This window comes from Nicotiana tomentosiformis, chromosome 10, assembly GCF_000390325.3.
Source record: "Nicotiana tomentosiformis chromosome 10, ASM39032v3, whole genome shotgun sequence".
NCBI classification, from domain to species: domain Eukaryota; kingdom Viridiplantae; phylum Streptophyta; class Magnoliopsida; order Solanales; family Solanaceae; genus Nicotiana; species Nicotiana tomentosiformis.
This window is the reverse complement of record NC_090821.1, coordinates 49487845-49506124: the sequence shown is the minus strand read 5'-3', so window position 1 is coordinate 49506124 and position 18280 is coordinate 49487845.

The window sequence follows — 18280 nt, the reverse complement described above, 5'->3', positions numbered from 1 at the left end:
CCAAATGAAATATTGACAGAACACAAAGATGATGTGGTGTGATGCCTTCAGTAATTGATTACGTTGCATCAGATTGATAAGATATTCTTGTTTTGGACATTTGATATCCAAGAACTCTTCCAAGTTAGTCTTGGAATACTTCACGTTCATTGGATTGTATTGGACAACGTTATTTCAGACCCAACAATTGTATAAGCCATAAGCGGTGTTTTACAACGAGGGAACTGACTTGCATCGTATCATTGCTGAAAGATTAAAACGGGCTTTAACTTCTTTACTCTACTCGTTTTTAAAATAATTTACTACCCTATGTGATTTATGAAAATCCAGTTTTTATAAATGTTAGGGTAGATGTTTATTATGTGAACAAATTTAGAATTATATGCATGATTGAGAATAACACGTATTTAAAGATTAATTTTGTTATTCTTTTAATCAATTTGTTGATATAAAATTTGGTAACATACATGAAATTATTTTCAAGGTTTGTAAGATGTGAGTTAGGCATACACTAATACTTGAAGTATCTTGAGATAATGAATATAATATATGTAAAGATGAACATATATGTGTTTGATTAGAGAAAGAGATCAAACTGGTAAAAGTGTTATAATGGTTTAGTTGGAAAACCATTTGGAAAGGGAATTAAAATTCTCTTGATTTTCTACACCCGTTATAAAAAATAAAATCTTTGTGATTTTTTACTCGTTCGCTTTGTGACTTTCTACTCATTTGTTGAAAATTAAAGTCTAAGTAACTTTATACTCGTTTTGGAGATTAAAATCTTAGTGATTTTCTACTCCAATTTAATATTCGGTTTGAAGATTAGAAACTTCACCATTTATTAAATTTGATTGTGTCACATATTACTCGGTTTGAAGATTAAAAAACTTCACCGTTTATTAGATATAGTTGTATCAAATGTTACTCGGTTTGAAGATTAAAAACTTCACCGTTTATTAATTCTGAATGTGTCAAATTAGTTTGAAGATTAAAAACTTCCCGTTTATTAATTCTGGCTCTGTCGTGACACAAACAACAGTTCTTGTAGTTGGCTCTACAACGTAATAGGGGAATAAAATATGAATCTCCTTTTGAAGAAATATATTTGGAATATGAAATTATTCAACAAACGAACACCCCTTAGTCACCGCAATCTAATGGAATTGCGGAAAGAAAGAATAGAATATCAAAGGAGATGATGAATGCCTAGTTGATAAGTTCTGGTTTACCCAAAACTTGTGGGGGGAAGCTATGCTTACAGCTAACCGAATACTCAATTGAGTTCGCCATAGCAAAATGCAATTTATTCCATATGAAAAAATAGAAAGGAAGGAAACCCAACTTAAAATAGTTTAAAGTGTGGGGTGCTTAGCTAAAGTGCAAGTTCCTAAACCCAAAAGAGTAAAGATCGGACTGAAAATTATTGATTGCGTTTTCATAGGATATGCAACAAATAGTAAGGCATATCATTTTCTGGTTCATAAATCAGAAAATCCCGACATTCATATTAATACGGTAATCGAATCAGATAATACTGAATTCTTTGAGAATATTTATCCGTATAAAAAGGAATATGAGTCGTCTAGTGAAATATCTAAGCGACCTCGGGAAGAAGCAAAGGAAAGTACACTTAAAGAGGTGAATCCAAGACGTATTAAATGTCAAAGGACAACTACTTCCATTGGATCAGATTTTCTGACATTCTTGTTGAAAAATGAGCTTCAAACTTTGAAAGAAATTATGTCTTCCTCGGAAAGAAGCAGTCAATAGTGAGATAGAATCCATATTAAATAACCATACTTGGGAATTAGTTGATCTTACTCTAGGGAAGGAACCATTGGGTTCCCAATGGATTTTCAAGAGGAAAATAAAAGATGATGGCATTATCGATAAGTATAAGGCAAGACTTATTGTCAAAATATATAGACAACGAGAAGGCCTTGACTATTTTAATACATACTCGTCGGTTATGAGTATTACATACATATGGATATTAGTAGCATTGGCTGCGGGGTATGGTCTTGAAATCCATCAAATGAATGTGAAAACATCCTTCTTAAATGAAGATTTGGAGGAAGAAATTTATATGGAACAACCTAAAGGGTTTGTGGTTCATGGAAAAGAAACGAAGGTGCAGATTTGTTAGTCTCTTTTTGGACTAAAACAAACACCCAAATAATGGCATATGAAATTTGATCACACAATGGTATCAAATGGTTTTAAAGATTAATGAATAATAGAAAAGACACATGAAATATTTGAAATGTGGGGGCATTTAGCTTATGTACGATACAAGCGAATGTTAGACGTAATGTCTAAATGATATAATTTTTGAACCCCACCAATCCTTAGTGGATATTAATATGATAGTTGGTGAATTCATTACTTGTTTAGTCTTAGTGATGACTAGTGGTGAAACTACAAATTCGAAAGTTATTTACGTGCCTTTTCAGTAATAATGTTTAGCTCTTTTATGAAAGGATGTCACCTGGAAGGCTGTGACTTTTCATGAAAAGTGCGATAAACATGACCGTTCATGAATAAATATATTAATACATTGGTCTATAATGAGGTGAACCAACCGATGAACATGATCAAAATCCATTGGAAGTTGGATTTGTTTCATGAATGAAGGTGCTATAATTTACATATTAAATAGACGTATGAATAAATAGCATACAAATAATTGAAAATAGCGGAATGATTGCAAAATGTGTTATATATTAAAAGGTTGTGGTCATAATTGATGCCAAACATTCCAGCTATTGTTATAATATACTATTGATACATTATGTGTAGTCAATAATCTGATATGCAATAGAAAGTCGAGACGTATTAGTCTACGACATAAGGAAGTTCGCATTGAATTGTCATGACAATAAAATGAGTTTTCGAATATTTGAAACATATCCATGACTATGCATTGCACTATAATAAGTATCATGTAGTTATTAAGTGGTATAGTGATACAAATTGGATCACCGGATCAACCTAAATTAAATCTACAAGTGGATATATTTTTACAATTAGTGGAAGAGTAGTGTCTTGGAAATTGTCCAAACAAACGTGCATTGCCACTCTACAATGGAGGCTAAATTTATAGCCTTAGACAAGACTGGTGAAGAAGATGAATGGCTTCGAATTTTCTTGAAGAAATTCCATCTTAGTCCAAAATATTGGCACCTATATACATACATTGCGATGGTCAAGCGACAATAGGAAGGGCTGAGAGCATTATGTATAACAGAAAATCTTATCATATACGAAGAAGACATAAAAGCATTAGGCAACTGCTCTCTAGGGAAATTATCATAATTGACTATGTGAAGTCAAGCGATAATGTGTCGGATCCACTTACAAAAGGCCTAACTAGAGAGGTAGTTGAAAGAACATCGAGGGGAATGGGACTATGGCCGAGGACAAGTCATTGTGGCGGTAACTCTACCTAGAAGACTGGAAATCCCAAGATCTAGGTTCAAAGAGCTTAAACAAAGTCATTAATGACGGTTCAACATTGTCAAATACATTTTTTTTGCTTCATTCTCGTGATGAGACAATGTTTAGTACCAAGAATAAAGCGTTAAGGCTTTTTAATGATTTTTAAGTTTGATACGGGGTATATCAAATAGTGTATCTACAGGATAACACGTTTAGGAATCACCTATGTAAGTGTGAAGTGTTAGTCGCTTCAAAGAGTGTTCTGTAAGGCCAATTCTCTATGCACTTTTGAAACCAGGCGATGTTCATGGCTGAAACGAACACAACAATGAGAATAAAAAATGATATTAGGGTTGATTGTGTGACTTATGATTGTCTAGATATACACCAAAGCTCGACGGTTCAAAGATATCAAATCTACCGATTGACCGGGTATATCCGACATAAGTTCACTACGGAAAGTTCAAAGAGAAACCTACTTATCCAGATGCGATTAATCCTTACTTACAAATCACACAATTTTCATGCATGTTTTTATACATATGGCCACTCCTCATTCATGTGGGGGATTGCTGAATTTTTCTAAAGGTTTGTGAATGGGAAATGGAAGAGGTACATCTTGAATTGCACCTCTTCATATCACCCTTTCAATGTCTATAAGTTTAGAGACTTGGCCTCATTTTTACACATAAAAAATCTGAAAATTTCTCCCCTCTTTTCTACATTGTTGCATTATTTTCCAAATAAATATAAGTGTCAAGTATTATTTGCTCCGTTTGTTGAGTTCGCTGAAGTTCTGTGATTTGTAGTGCCACTATCACATAATAGTTATTCCATTCTATCCTCGGAGGAATTAATCCATATCCTTGGGTAATAGTGAGTGGATTAAATTCCTTAAGGACACACAAACAACTTATGGGCTCGGAATTATTTTATATTTTGTTTATTAAACTAACGTTCTTCCTTCTCTGATTTTCTGATTTTGAACACAAATTACCAACAACAAATACATCTTCTATTTGTTTTAAATTTCCTCAATGTGCATTCATGAGCTATCTCAACCAAATTAAATACTTATGCATCTTCTACCTGTTACATAATGTGAATCCTGACCTTAAAATAAAAAAAGAAATTTGGGGCATCAAAGAATTAAAGAAAATAACTTATGCGATTACAATTCAAGGGACTAAGGCTAATTATGGGAAAGATATGGTTGATCGAATTTCTTCTAGATGTTACATGCATAAAATGATTTAAAAAAATCCAAAAAAGAATCTAAAACCTAGAATCCTAATGTCTCAATCTTCGCATATTTTACGTATAATGTCTAATGAGATACCTTTTTCTTTCCTCTTAAATAGAGTAATAAACATTTGGTTAGTTTTGTCATGTTCATCTTCACAACTGAGGTGATGCTTCGACATAATTATACATAGCTTAGTTTTATATATGTCACTATCCAAAATCCCTCCGACAGAGTCGTGATGTCACCTAGTCTCTAGAACTAGGTAAGCCTAACACATACCAAAATAATAACATATTCTACTAAGCAGCAATTAAACATGAAACGAAAATCTCTCTATATAAGCCAATAATCTCAACATGATACAGTATCCCAAAACCGGTAGTGCCAAACATAAGCCTTTTTAAGAGTAATTATATGTAATGAATACATCACTGTTCCGGAGTAATAGGAAACAATGGAAATGAATACAACAAAAGGTGACTTCGGAGCCTGCGAACGTCCAGCAGGTATACCTTGAAGTCCCAGCCGCACAAGTATAAGTCTCAAAACCAACTCGATCCGAAGTACCTGATTCTGCACAAAAATATGCAGAAACGTAGCATGAATACACCACAGTGGTATCCAGTAAGTATCAAGCCTAACCTCGGTAGAGTAGTGATGAGGCCAGGTCAAGACACCTACCGGACATGTAAACCGGTGCATGATATGACATAAAGCTAACAAGGAAGGAATATCAATATAAGGCCAATAACAGAAGGAATTCAAATTTCAATCAACAGTAAAGATAAGGGGAACACAAATGGCAACGAGAAATAACCAAGTAATTAAGCAACAACATAGTCGGGGTACGGATGAAGTATGAATGTGTTCAAGTAGGGAAAACGATGACAGCTCAACCAATCAAATCATTCCTAATACACGAATTTTAACAATCCCACTTCTTGTAATCTCAGACCATAAATTACAACTTCCAAACCTTTAACACACATGACACCTTGTGCCCATATTTTTCATATCACTTCGCACGGTAAAATTCACGTGCTACCAGGTATATAGTATCCATGTCAAATGCTATAAATAATATTCGAGGGATCTATTCATATATAATAAAGTAAAATTGCAGTTTCTGAACAAAACAGCAAATCAATGAGAAATGAGTTTATTTTGAAAAATATTTTGGGCGAAGAGATTAACATTTTCAAATAAAATAAGGCATCGGATAAGCTGCTGATTTGAATATAGAGTTTAAATAAATTAAAACATAATAGCAATTCCTTTTTAAGTAAAGTAGAAACATCAGATAGGGTAAGGAGATTAAGTTGAGAAATCGATTAAAGTGAAATATGACGACTATTAAAAATAGTTAGGTACTGATTGAAACGATGAGTTTTAACTTAAGAGTCACATAAGGTAAGCATGTTATTAATTACTTTATTTAAAATCATTGTGTTACTAACAACTCAATACGGTATGAGATAATGACTCAGCGTAGCAAATTCATCTTGAAAATCAATTCACCAAAATAATAGTAATAGGAAAGTAAAACAGGAAATGATGGAAAAGCAGTAAACTAATGAAAATAACTCAATCCTCGAAAACCAGTAAAAAACCAGAAATACCGATCCTCAAAGTCTCGTACAAAAGATTCGAAGCTAACATAATATGTAATAATCCGGCCGGTCATTTTGAGAGTTGTAGCCCTGTTCCCCCATTTACTACTCATTTTTATGCTTTACAGTTATTATGTGACTTTCCAGGGTAGTTGTTTCGGGACCGGATAGGTTTCGGAATGAATTGAGACACTTAGTCTTAAGGATGAAATCTTAAGTTGAAAAACTTGACTAGATGTGGACTTATATGTAGACGACTCCGTAATGGAGTTTTGATAGTTGCTCTAGCTCTGTTGGGTGATTTTGGACTTAGGAGCGTGTCCGGATTGTGATTTGGAGGTCCGTAGTGGAATTAGGCTTGAAATGACAAAATTTGAAAATTTGGAAGTTTGACCGAGAATGGACTTTATGGATACTTAGCTCGGATTGGGATTTCGAAAGTTGGAGTAGGCCCGTGGTATTATTTGTTACTTGTGTGCAAAATTTGAGGTCAATCGAACGTGATTTGATAGGTTTCGGCCTCGTTTGTAGAAGTTGAAATTTCTTAGTTTTCATTAGGCTTGAATTAGGGTGCGATTCATGTTTTTGATGTGATTTGAGGGCTCGACTAAGTTTATATCGTGTTTTAGGACTTGTTGGTGTGCTCGGTTGAGGTCCCGGGGAGCCTCGAGTTGATTTCGGATGGTTAACGGATCGAAAATGAGACTTAGTGCATTGCTGAACTATGAGCCTTCTAGTGTGATCGCACATGCAAGGGTCTTGGTCGCAGATGCGATGCCGCAGATGCGGAAGATGTTGCGTAGGTGCGGATCTGGGCTGGCCTGGCCTGGGGTAGGACACATGTGCGAGAAGTAATCCGCATGTGCGAACCCGCAGATGCGGAGAAGAGGGGCATAGGCTGCCTTCGCAGAAACAGATCATGGGCCGCAGAAGCGCTTCCATAGGTACGGAATCTGGAGCGCAGGTGTAGACCATGTGGACTTAAGTGGCTTCCGCATAAGCGGAGAATTTTCCGCAAAAGCGATTCCGTAGGTGCGGATATTTGGCCGCAGGTGCGAAAGCACAGGGCAATGTTTAAATTTGAGGGTTTTCGAGATTTTCTTCATTTTGGACATTTCATGCTCGGGCTTAGGCGCTCTTTTAGAGGAATTTCGAAGGGATTCTTGAGGTAAGTTACTTGTGGTTTTATTCATTCAATAATAATGTTTTCCCATTGATTTTTCCATCTAGATTGTGTGATTTTGAGGTGTAATTTGGAAGTTTGAGGCTAGGATTTGGAGAGTTTAATTTGAGGATTTGAGTGACGATTTGGTGTCGGATTTTTTTTGTAAAATTGGTATGGTTGGACTCGTGGTTGAACGGACTTTCAGATTTTATGACTTTTATCAGATTTCGAGACGTGGTCCCGGAGGCAGACTTTTGAGTCGACTTTTGACTTTTGATTAATAACTTAGTATTTTCTTGTGTAATTGCTTCCTTTAGCTCGTGTCGATTGTATCGAACTGTTTGTGGCTAGATTCGGGGCATTTGGAGGACGATTCGTGAGTCAAGGGCGTTATGGAGTAGGGATTTGCATGGATTAAGGTAAGTAACAGTTCTAAATTTGGTTCTGAGGGTATAAAACCCCGTATTATGTGTCATGTGATTGGTTATGAGGTGACCCATATGCTAGGTGACGAGCGTGTGGGCGTGCACCGTAGGAATTGTGACTTGGTCAAGTCCATGGAACTGTGTAGTTGAATAATATGTTGTTATCCGTATATTCTCCTGTGTTATAGAAATTGAACTGCAAATCATATTAGAAATCATGTTTAGGCTATGTGTTGGTATTGTAGGGACCCACAGAGGTCGTGTTACATGTTGAATTATCTGCTAAATTGCTGTTTTATACATAGTCACGGTTTTACCAGCATATTGTATCTCAGTTTCTATTGTTCTTTATTAATACATTATATCATCGATGTTTGGGCAGATTATCATGATTATTGAGGGCCCGAGATACTGATGAATGAGTGAGGCCGAGGGCCTGATTGTGAGGATATTTATAGGAGCGGGCTGCACGCCGCAATATGATTTATTAATTTATTCCATGATTGGCTTGTTATAGCGCTTGGGCTGAAGGAACCCCTCCAGAGTCTGTACACCCCCAGTGAGCGCAGGTACCTACTGAGTGCGAGTGCCGAGTGTCTGGGAGAGATGAGAGATGGCGATGAATGAGGGACTGTGAGATTGGAGTGAATGGGAGGACTGAGGGACTGTTACTATGAAAATATGTATTTGATTTCATTACTGTTATACTTCAGCTGGCATGTATCACTATCATGAAATTTCTCAGAGATACTAGATCCTGTTTCAATTGAACTTGACATGAATTAACTGTTTAAGCTTTAATTGTCGAACTTGAAAGCATGCCTATTTTCCTGTATTGTATTTTCTGTAATTGAACTGTACCCGTGAAGCTCGTCATTACTTTTAGTCAAATAGTTAGTCTTGTTACTTACTGAGTTGGTTGTACTCACTCTACACCTTGCACTTCGTGTGCAGATCTAGGTGTTTTCGGACACGGTGGGTGTTGATTATATGAGCAGCTTGATAATTTTGGAGATTTCAAGGTAGCTGCCCGACGTTCGCAGACCTTGACTCTCCATCCCTATCTTTCAGCTTTATGTATCTAGCTTCAGTTGTTTTTATAAACAACATTTTCAGACTTGTGTTGTACAGGCACTCATGTACTCAATGGTACCCTAGTTTTTGGGAACTTCCGCATTGGGTTTTGACTTTCTATTCAGTTTATGAGGGCTTTAATTATTTAAACCTGTGTTATTTCATTCTTCCTTTAAAAGTTTTGGAAATGTTTTGAGATGTCAGCTTGCCTAGTACCACGTTAGGCGCTATCACGACAAGCTAAATTTTGGGTCGTGACACAATACAAACAAGGAATAGAAACACATAAATATATGTTGTGGTGCACAATCCGATCACACCGTACAACACTATCCTCCCTTATTCCACCATGTAAATATCAATAATAATAATTAAATATATGTTGCGGCGCGCAACCCAATCCCACCATATAATCAGATTCAATATCATAATCATCCCTTATTCACCTGTTGCGGCGCGCAACCCGATCCCACTGTATCAATATTATTTGTCTCTTATTCCTCCTATTGTGGCGTGCAACCCGATCCATAAATAAATCAATAACATCAACAATCCAGTACTCAATTTACAAGAATTTCTACAATCATAGGGTATGAGTATACGGCAATGAAGGAATCACGTAAAAATCAAGGAACGCAACAAATATTACAAAAGCAACAGGACAAATGAAGCACGAGACAACTAAGGCGTGCAATTACAATAATTAAAACAAGTAGCAGATAAGCACAAAGTCATGGAAGGAACGCAACAATTAAGAGGTCAAAAGACAATAAGGAAGGCAACAACTTCAACTAAAGCATATACGTGCAAAATATCAAGTAAGAAGTACAGTGAGTGCTTACAACGTCAAATAAAGTATATACGCGTAGATTAACGATGAGATAGATTAACGTCATAACACGTCATGATAATTCGCTTAAAGGCATGAAAAAAATCTAGATAACCTAAACCGGTCAAATACCACATATAGCCCGTGTACCCACTCGTTACCTTGCGTACACAGCTTTCACATAACACAATTAGTACAATCAACTCGAATCCTAAGGGGTAGTTTTCTCACACAAAGTTAGGCAAGATACTTACCTCAATTCGGCCAAATCAATACTCAAATTAGCTTTTCACTTTACAAATTCACCTCTCGGCTTAATCTAGCCAAAGACGACTTAAATATATCAAAGAATGCAAGAGAAAACAATTTCAATTAACAAAGATATGATCTTTATATAATTTCTAAAAAGTCAACCCCGATCTCGCCCGGTCAAAACCCGGGTCCAAGAGTAGGTCTTGACTATCCATAGCCCTACGAGTCCATATACATGTTTTATTTTCAAATCCGAGTCCAATTTGACTCTCAAATTCCAAATTTTTATTTTTCAAAACTTTAACAAAATTCCCAAATTTTTCCCTTAGATTCTTATGAATTTGACGTTAAATCTAATTTATAATCATAAAATATAATTGAAAATTGAGTAGAGGCACTTACCCAATGGTTTGGTATGAAAATTCTTCCACAAAATTGCCTCCCATCGAGGTTAGGGTTTAAAAACATGATAAAATGAAGCTAAGTTTCGGAATACTCAGCTATAAGCAAGCTGCAGATATTGCATTTGCAACACTGGGTTCGCAAATGCGAACTCGCAAAAGTGAAGAATCCTTCGCAAAAGCGAAGCTTGAACAATTCCGACGCCTTCGCAAATGCGACAGAAAATGTCGCAAATGCGGACACTGGTCTTCGCAAAAGTGACCAGTTTGTCGCAAAAGCGACCCTAATCAGTCCAGGATTTCATTGCAAATACGATACAGAGTTCGCAAATGCGAACTCTATAGGCTTCGCAAAAGCGATCATTTCTTCGCAATTGCGATCCCTTCCCCAGCAACCCAGGTTCGCAAATACGGTTGTCGCATTTGCGAAAAAATATTGCAAATGCGATGGAACCAGTACCAGCACTCAACAATTTAACAAAATCAATCTGAAACTCACCCGAGCTCCCCGAGGCTCCAAACCAAACACCCACACCAGCTTAGAAATATAATACAAACTTGCTCGCGCGATCGAATCACCAAAATAACCTCTAGAAGCACGAAGCGGATGTCAAACACATGAGAATCACAATGAACTTCAAAAACTTCTAGAATCGCAGCTAAGCGTCCGAACCATATCAAATCAACTCCAAATGACAATGAATTTTGCAGGCAAGTTCCATATGACGAAACAGACCTATTCCAAGTCCGAAACCAAAATTCGAACCCAATAGCCTTAAAATCAAACTATGGTTAAACTTAGGAAAATTCTAAACCTTTAAATTATCAACTTTCGCCAAATGACGCCGAACCCCTCTAAAAACATCCAAATGCAAATCTGGGCATACACCCAAGTCCAAAATCACCATCTGAACCTACCGGAACCATCAAATCTCCGATCCGAGGTCAAATACCTAAAAAGTGAAATTTGGTCAATTCCTTCAACTTCGAGCTTCTCAAATGAGAGTCACCACTTAAAATTATTTCCAAACCACTCAAAAATCCGAGCCGATGATGCACGCAAATCATAATACACTAGATGAAGCTATTCATGACCTCAAACGGCCGAACCGGATGCAATTGCTCGAAATAACCAGTCGGATCGTTACAATATATTAGTAGTCTCAGAAGACAAATATTTAAACATTTTGGAGGAGTTTTGTATTTGGACAAGAATGACACAATAAATGACAAAACCGCTTTAGCTCTTTTCCTAAATATTCTGTAAACATATTGCATAGTATCTTATTATAATCTCCTGTTCATAATATTATATATTTTTGTTTTGTATTATATGTTTTTTAAAGTTTTTGTATCTTATTAAGAAGGATATACTAATATAGTTTGTCATATAGTATTTGTCTAGACAATTATTTATCTCTCTTAGATGTCTCACTTAATTAATACTCTATTAATTGAAGAAGTAGAAACACGAATTTAGATAAAAAGTTATGGTGCATTTTTAGGTTCAATCGAAAAAACAAGAAGAGAAAGTCTCCCTAATAGTACCAAATATGTCAAAATAGAGGAAATTAAGTAGGAAAGCAAAGAAAATGATGTAACTGTAGAAGTCAAAAGAAACAGGTTTTCCTAGTCCTTCTTTACCAATTAATGATGCCAACCAAACATTGAATGCTATTACTAGAACAGAATTCAAAAATCTATTGCCCTGGCCCTAGGTAATATTCAATCAACTATACATTAATGATTATGACCTATGCCTAATTTCTATGAATTTTGAAACCCTAACTTTAGTCCATTCTCTCAAATCAACAATTATGTTGTGAAATATATACATATATAGGAAACTATTTAAACAGTTGTAATTCCCATGACGTATTAGTAGAGGACTAACAAGCGTTTAGGCCGGCAAATTTCCCAAATAAAATACATATGATGTGCATTTTTAGGTTTGATGTAATAAATAAATAGATAAATATGTAAGATCTATTGAATCAAAACAAAATAATCTATAGACTTGGACTGTGACAATAGACCCAACTGGCGTTTTTAGCCCAATCTATTTTCCAACATATTTTTTTAATTTCCCCCTTTATCTTTTATCTTTTGGAGTCTATTTCTTTTTAGGTGACGGGGTGAGGTGGCTGTATCCTTTCTTTTCTTAAGTCGGAGAGACACAGTAGATTACAACATTGCATTTATTATGATGTTAACATTAAACTTCAAACTGAAAAGAAGAGGGAAATTTGCTAATATAACAGTATGCTTTTGTGCTAGTTATGTTAACATTTTTGTTGATGACTAAGAATGATCATTAAAAGCTGAGTTGTTGAATCGAGGAAAGAGGTTTATTTTGTTCAATCATGTCAAGAAAATGAAAGGTTGTGCAAATGTGGTACTCTAGGAAATAAAGCTGGAGCAGATAAAATCTTCATTCATCTCACATCTAGTGATTGGAGCACGTCTCTTGATTACACAAGGCAAGGGTTGAACATGTTTTATTTGATTGTACAAAAAACATCACTCCATTTGACAATGAATTTGAGAAAGACTACTTGAAAGCCACTGAAATAAGGTTACAAATTTGAGATGACACAAACATTTAAAAAATAGCACACACATGTGAAATTTACACCAAATATAAGCACTACCCCATAGTAGTTGACAAATTCAATCACAAAGAGAGCTGCAAAATTGAGCTGTTGCATACAAACTGTACACCAAGGACCTAAGCTGTGAAGACCAACTTTTAAGCTTAAAATTTACTAACTACTATACCTCAAGCCCAACTAGCCGGAATATTGGAATGCAGAATTCTCAATCTAGCAATAACTAAAACTGCCCTATATCATAAGTCTAATAAGTAATCTTTTTATTTATTGCAAAGTGGCAAAACAATGCTGGGAGCTCTTTTAAATATGTATGGAGTCAAATAGGTAATGCCCTCAAATGTGAAAAGCTTACTAAAAATTTGGCAACTTCAAAATATGGGTAAGAGTCAATTAGTTGTGTGGAGAACAATTTCTCTGTGTTTTATGGATAATATGGTTGGAAAAAAAAATTAGGGTCTGCTTTGAAGGAAGAAGGTAACATATTTTTAGGATTAAAAATGAATGTTTGCTATATCTATATTTCTAGTGCAAAAGAAGTGTTATGGAAAATTTGGAATAGTATATGAATTTTTTTTAGAGTTAATTGATAAGTAGGAGATTAGTTTTGTATAAGTTGCTGGCTTATTGTATTTGTATCATTTTGGTTTGCGAGCTATTGCGTGAGCAGGTTACCAGTGCGCCCGAAGGATAGCGGCAGCAGATTTTTCTCAGAATATTTCAAAAATAAAAGTGCCCAACCTGAACTTTCAAGGAATTGTGCCTTTTAGTTTTTAACCCCCGTTAATAGTTTCTGTTAAGTAGTCTGCTTATTATTTAGTGACGACAGTTGATGCTTCAACATATAGTTAAAAGAAAGAAAACCTCCGAAAAAGTGAAGCGCAAACATTACCTCAATTGCCACGAAGTTGAAGAAGTGTAAGAGTAGGCAGAATCCAAAATAAATTACAGTGAGTCAAACACAATCCAAAATAAATTACAAAATATTAGAATAAATGTCCAGCAACGACAATACTCACTAAGGAATCTTGCAAAGATTACAAAAAAGAGTAAGCTTTTTTCATATATAACTGTTCACATTCAACAGTTCTCTACTTGTAGACATTACATTTTTTCTCTTTTTTCAAGTTAATTATCCAGTGATCTTACTGTGTTTTTTCCATGAATTGAGAGATAAATTTTTATGGGAGTTTTCAGGTTCTTGATAAAGCTTCTTAATTTTTAGTTTTACTGGTTTCTATCTGAATCTTTTTGGTGTTCCTGAAGTCTTGATTTCTAGCGCTCAAAAACTTTGTTTTTAAGTTAGAAACAAGACTCTACATTCAATCTATCTTGACTTGTAAATGATGCTTAGTAACATTGTTTTTCATAGTCTGAACTTCAAAATCGTCAAAGTTCCGGAGAAATAATAACTGATGCATTTAGGGCTATGTTTGGAAAGGAGCAGCCTGGTCGAGTTAGATGCTATGGTAGATCGATGACGATAAGCTCTCTAAAAAAATATGAAGAAACCAACAAGCTTAAAATAAAGCATGTCAATGAAATGACTTCTTTGAAGGAAGAAATGAAGGGAACAATGCGAGAAGAAATGCGATATTTTTTAGCCAATTGGTGCAAAATAACCCTCGACTGAATATTTATGATATACATGAGTGTGTTAGATCTAATCGTCCTTCACATGTTGCTGCAAGTAGTGCATGAGCTATGAGAGGGCAAAATCTACCACATTCTTCTGACTCAACTTATGCTCCGAGTCTTGAAAATGTATTTATATTTCAGCAGTCCCAAAAAACTACCTCATCTTAAGTTACAAGATCATGCATTTCTAAACTATTCGCATTTGATGGTTTTGTTACATGATATTAGGAATTATGAATGAATAGAAGGAAAATAAGTTTATTTTTGTCATATTAACTGTGTTTTCATGTTATGTTTAAGAGGTTACAGAGGATGTCTCTATCATGTAACATATGTTATAAATTTGTATTGCTGTAATAAATAATTAAATCATTAACTTGTTTAAGGAAATAAATTCTGGGTTATTCCGGATTGAATTTTTCGTTAATTATTTAATTAATTAATTAAATAATTAAAAGAAATTTTGTCCAAAAAGATTAATCAATCAATCGATCTTTGACCAAATCCAAATCCAAATCTGAATCCGCTAATCTGAAGCCGAAGCCGAAGTCGAAACCGAAACCGAAGCCGAGCGACGACGACGACAACGCGAGGTTTGCCTTCTTCTTAACTCTTTAAGAGCTAGAAGAAGAGCAATTATATATTTACCCATCAAAAGCCTTTTCTTCCCCCAATATGGGATAATGTCCCTTTGCCAAGGAGGGAAACTTAAATATTTTATTTTTCCTCCATTTCTCATTCACCCTCTTTAAGCTACACAAGCTTAAAATCCCAACAATCTCCTACATGAATGGGTAATGACTATAAAATAAAGGAATGCACGGATGCGTGTGTGTTTTACATGCAAGAATTAATTGCATCTGGATAAGTAGGTTTCCCTTTGAACTTTCCGTAGTGAACTTATATCAGATATACTCGGTCAATCGGTAGATTTGATATCTTTGAACCGTCGAGCTTTGTTGTATACATAGACAACATAAGTCACACAATTAATCCTTAACCATCTATGGTTCTCACGATTGTGTTCGTTTCATCCATGAACACCGCCTGGTTTCATGAGTGCTTAGAGAATGGGCCTTTACTTTCATTCCCCTTGAAGCGACTTACACTTCACACTCACATAGGTGATTTCTAAATGTGTAATCCTATAGACACACTGTCTGGTCATATCCTGCCAGACTTAGCAAATCATTAAAAAATCTTTAAGCTTTGTTGACTCATAAATAAGCCTTAATGCTTTACCTCGATTTCTGAATATTGTCTTCATCATGAGAATGAGTTGAGTTATTTGACAATGTTGAACCGTCATTCATAACTTTGTTTGATCTCTTTGAACCTAGCTCGTGGGATCTCCGGTTTGCTAGGTAGAGTTACCGCCATGATGACTTGTCCTAGACCTTAACCCCATTCCCTTTGATGATCTTTTAACTGCCTATCTAGATAGGCCTTTTGTAAGTGGATCTGACACTTTATCTCTTGACTTTATGTAGTCACTTGTAATAACACCACTAGAGAGCAGTTGTCTAACGGTATTGTGTCTCCGTCGTATATGACGAGATTTTCCGTTATACATAACGCTCCCTGCCCTGCCTATTGCCGCTTGACTATCACAATGTATACAAATAGGTGCCAAAGGTTTGGACCAAAATGAAATATCTTTCAAGAAATTTCGGAGCCATTCAACTTCTTCACCGACCTTATCTAAAGCTATGAATTCAGATTTCATTGTAGAACGGGCGATGCACGTTTGTTTGGATGATTTTCAAGACACTGCTCCACCCCCAATTGTGAAAACATATCCACTCGTGGATTTAACTTCAGATGATCCAGTGATCTAATTTGCATCACTATATCCCTCGATCACGGAGGGATATTTGTTATTATGCAAAGCGTAATTTTGGGTATGTTTGAGATACCCCAAAACTCGTTTCATTGCCATCCAATGTATGTGATTGGGATTACTTGTAAACCGACTCAGTTTACTAATAGCACATGATATATCTGGTCGTACAATTCATGATATACATCAAACTTCCCAATACTCTTGCATAGTCCAGTTGTGAGTCACTTTCACCTTCATTTTTTTGAAGTGCATAACTCATGTCAATTGGAGTCTTGGCAATTTTAAAATCCAAATACTTGAACTTGTCAAGTACGTTTTCAATATAGTGAGACTGTGATAATGCTAGACCTTGTGGAGTCTTGTGAATTCTGATTCCTAAGATCACATCAGCAACTCCTAAGTCTTTCATATCGAATTTGCTAGCCAACAAGCGCTTAGTAGCATTTATATCTGCCATGTTTTTGCTCATTATCAACATGTCATCAACATATAAACAAACAATGACTTCATGACCTGGAGTATTTATATGTAAACACATTTGTCGCACTCGTTGATTTTAAACCCACTTGCCAATATTATTTGGTCAAATTTGGCATGCCATTGTTTGGGTGCTTGTTTAAGTCCATAAAGCGACTTAACAAGTTTTCACACTTTCTTTTCTTTACCAGGAACCACAAAACCCTCAGGTTGTTCCATGTAAATCTCTTCCTCTAATTCTCCATTTAAAAAAGCTATTTTAACATCCATTTGATGGATTTCAAGACCATACACGGCCGTTAGTGCCACTAACACCCTAATAGATGTTATCCTCGTTACTGGCGAGTAAGTGTCAAAGTAATCAAGGCCTTCCTTTTGTCTATAACCTTTGACAACAAGTCTTGCCTTATATTTGTCAATAGTTCTATCAGCTTTCACTTTCCGTTTAAAGATCCATTTCGAACCTAAAAGCTTATTTCCCGGAGGAAGATCTACCAATTTCCATGTATAGTTATCAAAAATTAATTGAATCTCACTATTGACTGCCTCTTTTCAAAATGTTGAATCAGAAGATGACATAGCTTCTTTAAAAGTTTGAGGCTCATTTTCAAGAAAGAATGTCAAAACATCTGGTCCAAAGGAAGTAGATCTTATTTGACGTTTGCTACGCCTTGGATCTTCTATACTTGGAGTATTTTTCTTTGGTTCTTCCCGAGGTCATTTAGGTATTTCACTTAACGACTCACATTCAGTTTTATACGGATAGATGCTTTTAAAGAATTTAGCATTATCTGATTCCATTACCGTATTAACGTGAATTTCGGGATTATCGGATTTATGAACCAAAAACCGACATGATTTACTGTTTGTAGCATATCCAATGAAAACGCAATCAATAGTTTTTTGTCCGATTTTAACCGTTTTAGGTAAAGAAACTTGTACCTTTGCTAGACACCCCCACATTTTGAAATATTTCAAGTTGGATTTTCTTCCTTTCCATTTTTCATATGGAATAGATTGCGTTTTGCTGTGGGGTACTCTGTTGAGTATTCGGTTAGCTGTAAGGATAGCTTAGCCCCACAAACTCTGCGGTAATCCGGAACTTATTAATAAAGAATTCATCATTTCCTTTAATGTCCGATTTTTCCTTTCCGCAATTCCATTGGATTGAGGTGTGTAAGGTGCAGTAGTTTGATGGATAATTCCATATTCCGAACATATTTTTGCAAATGGAGATTCATATTCTCCACCCCTATCACTTTTAATCATT